The following is a 7873-nucleotide window of genomic DNA, read 5'->3' as shown; positions in this document are numbered from 1 at the left end:
TGGGTTGTTTCCATGTTCTGGCTATTATAAATAAGGCTGCTATGAACATGGTGGAGCATGTGTCCTTGAAATTCTCTTCTTGAAGCCAAGTTTACTCAAGTATGTGTCTACAATTATTAAAGCTGTTATTGATCAGTCTCTTTTAAATTAAAATGAAAAAACAATGTTCATCTTGTGTTATCTCCATATTCACTTGAGCATAGTCAAACTCTCAGAGACCTGCTCCTTAAAGAGAACTGAGTCTTACCCCTCCTACACCCAGCCAGAAGCCGTGAATTTTGGAGAACTAACTACAGCATCCTTATCACATTTTTTGAGAGTTCTCTTGGAAGGCTTCCTGTTTAGAAATTGCACTTTTGAAGGGTAGGGTCAGGGGTTGTCACAGAAGCCTCCCCATGTCCCTCTTTTTCAACTAGACTTCTGCAATTAATATCAATACAAAAGTAGCTTCCTGGCTCTTTACAATCAGTGTAAGTATGGGTCATAGGCTTCTACATGGTTTTTGGTGACAACAGAGACCTTGAGCACTGCCCCATAGCTATAGTAGACCCACAGTCCCAGACAGAGCCCTTGATGAAACAAGGGCCTGAAAATTATCATGGCCTCAGGTGGCAAACACAGGCCATTAAATTGGTGTGGTCTCCAGTGGCAGACAGTCCAAGAACATCAACATGGATTCAGCTGGCAGTCCAGACCATAGACATCTGCATGGCCTTTGGTGGCAACATAGATTACAGATCAACACAGACCCAGGCTGCTGTAGGACCTCTATTCCAGCCAAGGTTTTTGGTGGCAATGCACATAGGGACATCACCATGGCCTTAGGTGGCGCTGCAGGCTACTAACATAAGCTTGATTTTCATTGTCCCTGCATCCTGACCCTTCTCCAGTCCCAAGTTTCTCCTAACTCTCCATCATATATTTGTTCATTATAGGAGTATATCCTGCCTACACTGCAGGAACTGGGTAACATAAGTGGCATCCATAGCCCAAGCCACTAAGACAGGTCTCTGTTCGGTTTTTGTTTGGATTACTTGTCCCTTAGTGAGAGTAGGGTATTGAAGTCTCCCACTGTTAGTATGTGTGGGACAATATGTGATTTAAGCTGTAGAATTCTTTCTTTTACAAACATGGGTGCTCTTGTCTTTGGGATGTAGATGCTAAGAATATAAATGTCATCTTTGTGGACATTGCTTTTGATAGTATGTTGTGTTCATCATCTGTTTTGATTAGTTGTGGTTTGATGTCTATTTTGATAGATATTAAAATTTCTACATCAGCTTTTTTATTTGGTTCATTTGTTTTGTATTTCCTTTTCCAGCACTTTCCTTTGAGGTAATGTCTGTTCATTCTTGAGATATGTTTCTTGGATGCAGCAGAAGGATAGATCATGCTTCTAAATCCATCTGTTAGTCTTTGTCTTTTTATTGGGAAGCTAATACCATTGGTATTGAGAGATATATATGACCAGTGATTACTGATTCCTGTTATTTTGTTGTTGTTATTGGTGGTGATATGTGTATATGTGTGTATGAGTGCATGAGTGTATATGTGTGAGTACATGTGTGTGTGAGTGTACACATGTGTGTGCATGGGTGTGTGTGTTTGTGTGTGTGTGTGTGTGTGTGTGTGTGTGTGTGTGTGTGTATGTGTGATATGCTTCTCTTCTTTTGGTTTTGGTGGGGTGAGATCATTTATTCCCTGATTTTTTATGAGTGCCATTCACCTTTTTAGGTTAGCACCTTTTGCTGGGCTGGATTTGTAGATAAATATTGTTTAAATTTGACTTTATCATAGACTATCTCATTTTTTCCATTTATGGTGATTGAAATTTTTGCTGAATATAGTAGTCTGAGCTGGCATGATTCCAAATCTCAGCTATCCAAACCCTTCTGGCTTTGAGAGTCTCCACTGAGAAGTCAGAAGTAATTCTTTTTTGTTTGTTTTGTTTTGTTTGTTTGTTTGTTTGTTTGTTTTTCAAGACAGGGTTTCTCTGTATAGCCCTGGCTGTCCTGGAACTCACTCTGTAGACCAGGCTGACTTCGAACTCAGAAATCTGCCTACTTCTGCCTCCCAAGTGCTGGAATTAAAGGCGTGCATCACCACTGTCATGCTCAGAAGTAATTCTAATAGGTCTAACCTTATATGTTACTTGGATTTTTTTTCCTTTCAGCTTTTAACAGTCTTTCTTTGTTCTGCCTGTTTAGTGCTTTGGTTAACTTGTGGTAAGAATACTTTCTTTTCTGATCAAATCTACTTGGTGTTCTTTATGGTTCTTATGCCTTGATAGGAATCTCCTTCTCTAGGTTAGAAAATTTTTCTTGTATTAGTTTGCTGAAAATATTTTCTGGTGTTTGAGCTGGGATTCTTCTTTCTTCATTCTTTTCTTCTTATGCTTAATCTTTTTATAGTGTCACAATTTCCTGGATGTTTTATGTCAGGAATTTTTCAGATTTATTATCATTTTCTTTGACCAATGTATCTAAATGTCTGAGATTCTGTCTTCCATATCTTTTCTTATGTTGGGTAAGCTGGTCTCAGAAATTCCTGTTCAAATTCCTAAATCTTTCATTTCCACAATTCCCTTAATTTGTATTTTTTGTGGCTTCTATTTCCATCCGTAGGTCTTGAACAGTTTTATTTACTTCCTTTAACTTTCTTTGTATTTTACTTGTTTTCTTTAATAGGATTATTAATTTCATCCAAGTGTTTGTGTTTTCCTGGATTTCTTGAAAGGTTCTATTAGTTCCCTTTTTAAGACCTCTATCATTATCATAGAGTTGTTTTTAAGGTCTCTTTCCTGTGTTGGAATAACTAGAACATGCTGTGGTAGGATAGCTTGGCTCTCGAAGATATATATTCCCTGATTATTACTGATCATGTTCTTATACATTTAGGCATCTGGGTTTGGGGTGATTATAGGACTAGGTGCTGATTTCTGGTTTGCCTTTGTTGGGTGAGTGTCCTATTCCTTGGTTTCTGTTGCCTCTATGGATTTTTGTAGAGTGCATGGCTGTGGGTTTTACTGGCTTGCTCAGCTGATGTGATCACAGGCTAGGCCTGTTGATGTTGGAGCCTAGAATATATAGACATATTAAGGGAGGTACATTAGTAAGGCTGCAGCTAGTAATTTGTTGCAGGAGTCAACACAAGACTGAAGAATTGTGTTTAGAGGAACAGAGAGAATGAAGAAGGTTTGTTAGCACTCTACCTGTTTTTATTTTTTTCAAAAGCCTCAATTTTTAAGTAAATCATATTACATTAATTTCACTGTTCATTTGAATATGTTTTGTTTTCTTACATCATGTTGTTCTAAGCATTATGTCATACTTTTAGGATTATTTAAAATCTAAATCAGACTTTATGCTGTCTTATTAATTGCAATTCAGAAACATACCATTGAGTTCATGACTAAAAGCAAATAAAACACCAAAAGGAAATTATACAATGTTACTAGATGGCAGAACTTTCCTTTTATTTCATTCAAAGCAAAAATATGTGTACCTTTGTGTCTACATATTATGTGTATGTGTGTTTGTATATGTGTTTGTGTGTGTATTGCATATCTCTGTGTTTGCATGTGTATGTCTGTGTTTGTGTGTGTATATGTGTGTGTGCATGTTTGTATGTCTGTGTGTCTGTGTGTGTCTGTGTGTGCATGTGTATAGGCTTGAAGTTGATCACTTATGCTTTCCTCAATCTCTCTATATATTTTTGGGAAGCATGGTCCTTCAAATAACATGAATTTAATAAGTTTTGCTAAATTAGCTTGACCGCCAGCCTTGAGGATTCTCCTGTATCTACTTGCCCAGGCTTGGATTACAGACCTCCGCAGACTTTCCTGATTTTTCATATGACTGACAGGGATCCAATCTCAGGTCTTCATATTATAATACAAGCTTTTATTCACAATGCCATTACCCTAGGCCATAAAGCAACATCAAAAATAATATAAAGTAACACTTTTATTTCTAAAATTGGTTGTGTTTTCAGTTCTGTCACCTTTCCATGGGACAGATCTATGGGAAGAATGAGATGAACACTGCTTGTAAAATTAAATTGGATCAAATTGTTGTGTTTGTTGCAGTGCTCTCAAATGCATGCATTCTCTACTATCAGCTTGTCATTTTTTCCTCTGAACCTTCCACAGACATTTAGTTTTCTGCCATAATATTATGAATATAATCCTAGCACCAGAAGCATTACAATTATTGGAGAATATGTTCATTTGTAATCATCATCTGTGATTTCAGAGCATCCATTTTTCTTACATTGCCTAAAGTACTGTAAATATTTCAGTAATAGTTAATAAAAGGAGATTGCGCATAGAGTATGCTGATAAACATTATAACTGTTTCTGCCTACAACAGTCTGCATGGATGTTTATTGTCCTCTCACAAGAAGCAAAGATGAATGAAGAAAGACCTTTCTTTTAATAATTGACTTTTTTAGCCTCATTTCTTTCTCTTCAAAAAGAAGTTCTTACCTTTCCAGCAGACTTGTCACCAATACCACAAACATGAAATATGCACACATAAATTCTGTGGCATGTCTATGATCTTGTTGTCACACATGTTCCAGGCTGACAGTAAGTAGCTCTGCTACAATGAGAAACATGTGCTCATAAATTGTATCTGACTGCAAGAAAGACTACAAGAAAGGTACTTTTTGTCCTTCCAGATCCTTGAGTCACCATATCAAGATGGATTATTACAAGATAGAGGTCAGACTCTAGAATGCCAAATCAAATCACTAAGCACAAGAAGCACTCAGGGTTGCAGATTGGATTAAGCATCCCAGATTTGACATATGCAAATTAGTAACTGGAAACACAATCGGCAGGAAGAAAGCAAAGTCGGGACCATGGACAGGAGTATTGTGTTTTCAAAAGAAATTTCAAAATAGTAACAAAAATGCATTTCCATTGTGCATTTTTTTCTTCTTCCAAGCTTCAAATGTTAGGCACCAAAATAGTTCTGAAATATAATTTAAATATAATAGATACAACAGTGCAGATCTTTGCTGGATTAATAATTCTTTGTTGCAATAATAATGGTGAAAGATTAAGACTAAAGAAGCAATCAATCAATGAATAAATAAATTAAAGAAAATATAGTAAATTAACAAAATCTTACTAGCTACTGTTATATTTCCTACCCATAAGAATTTATTCTGTTATTAATTTAAGTAACCATTTTTTCTCTTCCTTAGACAATATAGCATATTAAGACATACTTTATATTTTCTGCATAAGATGTGCTTAAACATATATTAGCATATAGTCCACAATAAATATAAATCTACTTGTATTATCTAACTTGGTTTTCATTTCAGCTTAGTTACTTACTTTTGACATTAAAATAATCAAATAAAAGTTGCACAACTAAAGCTGAAAACATCTTGGTTGGAATGAAAAGGAATGAAAAGTATTGGATGTTGTTATAAGAATAAATAATGGTCTAGTGTCAAAGTAGTATAGAAATAACACACTGAGAAACAACTTTAACATGTTCTGTGGGTACACTCATTTTATCTACCATATTGTATTTTGGTGTGGGTGTTGGTATTTTTATGTGTTCTTGGAGAATTTCATGTCATATGTTTTGATCATAGTAACCACTGTCTCCTTCATTTTTTAAACACATAAAATAAAATGATGATATTGGTTATACAAATGTTCAGCAGTCCATAGGAACAGGGTGGACCTACCTCAAATACCCAAGCAAGTATGTTTGAATCACACATAGAAGGGAAAACAAAATAGTCATAGGAGGCAGAGGGAGGGAAAGAAGTGGGTAGGAAAGGAGAGGGGAGGGAATTGGCAGGCAAGATCAGATGCAGAGAGAGACAGGAGAGAGGCCCAGAGGACAAGGAGAATGAATGGAAATCTGCAGCTGTCCATATAGCAATGTAGGCTGTGTGGTATCTCTAGGAAGTCCCAGGGATCTGGGATAGAGGAGGCTCCTAGAGGTCAATATGGGTGACCTTAGCCAAGAATCCTAACAGTGTGGACATGGAACATGAAAAGACCTACCTCCCATTGCTAGGTAGGGCCTCAAGTGGACATCAAGCCACCCACAAACTTTCCACCCCAAATTTGCCCAATTTGTAGGGATGGAGCAGAGACTGAAGTAAAGGCCAAACAAAATCCTGTCCAACTCATAAACCCATACCATGGGCAAAAACAAAATCCTGACACTTTAAATGATACCCTGTTATGCTTGCAGACTGGAACCTAGAATAACTTTCCACTGGTTGACTCTATCCAGCAGCTGACTGAAAGAGATGAAGATACCCACTGCCAGACTGGATAGAGGACAAGGACAATTATCGAGCAGTTAAGGGAAGGACTGGAGGTCCTGAAGGGAAAGGGATCTCCACAGGAAGAGCAACAGAGTCAACCGACCTGGACTACTATGAGCTCTCAGAGACTGAGCCACCAATCAAAGAACAATAATGGGCTGGAATGAGTACCCTGGCACATAGGTAGCAGACAGCAACTTAGTCTCCATGGCTTTGTCTGGTCTCAGAGGGAAAAGTTATACTTAATATGGCAAAAACTTGATGTGCTAGGTTGGAGGCCCATCATCTAAGAGGAGAGGGGGAGAGGTGATGGGAGGAAGGACTCTTTAAGGGAGGGACTGGGTGGGGGATCAATATTTATGGAGGAAGTAAATAGACAAGAATAAAATCAAAACAAAAAAATTACAAATCTTTAGGACTGAAGAACAGAGTTGGGTCTGGACTGAACATAGTGAGTTATTTATTGCTCACAGTCAGTTATAGATTAGACTTCTACAGTCTCTCCTATCTCACAACTGCCCTTGACTAGTTTTTTTTTTTTTTTGCCATATTGAGTTTTATTACCTTACTCTCATCTTGTAGATAGTGCTATATATATTTTTGTTTGTTTACAAATGAAGTTTTGTACAGGGGAATTACATGAAAGTGTTTTCCTTTCCCATTCACCAGCGTCTTGACAGTAACTAGTTTCAAAGAGAGAAAAAGAACCAAGAAGTGATAACATTGACTTTTAAATTCTTGGTTTCTCCATAAATCACTGACCAAATAATTGCTATGTATATGGAAATTCCAGTTCAAATAATACTTCTGACAGGGAAGAATGTTTATTGATATAGAGCTTTTAGTGTTTAGGACTATATCATATTGGCCTGTTCTCTTTGATATCTTTGAATATCAAATCTTTTATAAAACTCTGTAATACTTTTACAATTTCCCAACAATAATGGTTTGATGAATTGCAGCAATTTTGAATATCATTATTACACTTGAAGCTAATGAAAAGTAAATAGTAACTTAACCTATATTTAAAACTTCTTTGTGTGGATTTTCTTCCATATATATGGGTAGCACTAAGTAGACTGTGGGTTTATATAATGTATGACATGAACAGTAGATGTTCCATCTCCCTTCTAATTTGGAGATTTCATTAGGGTAGCCTTTATATATTACAGAATGTTTTCACTACACAGGTTTTTCACAACATCACTCAAATGCTCTTGAATTGTAGCTGTCATTTCCTTTATTCCTTTCCTCCATCCCATCTCTCCTCCCTCTTCTCATCCGAACCTCTTCTTCTTATTGATCCATATAACAGCTCCAGTCTACCCATAAAATCTACTCTATTTCCTTCTCCCAGGGAGATCCATGAGTCTCCTAATCTCTTCCTCTATGTTTAAAATCTTTAGGCCTATGTATTATAGCTTCATTATCATTTATTTAATGGCTAATATTCATATATAAGCAAATACATATCATAATTATTTTTCTGGTCTGGGCTATCTCACTCAGGATTTTCTTCTAGTTCCATCCATTTGCCTGAAAATTTTATTACTTTATGTTTTTAATAGCG

This window comes from Mastomys coucha, unplaced genomic scaffold, assembly GCF_008632895.1.
Source record: "Mastomys coucha isolate ucsf_1 unplaced genomic scaffold, UCSF_Mcou_1 pScaffold20, whole genome shotgun sequence".
Taxonomy (NCBI): Eukaryota; Metazoa; Chordata; class Mammalia; order Rodentia; family Muridae; genus Mastomys; species Mastomys coucha.
Note: the sequence above shows the minus strand (reverse complement) of the source record.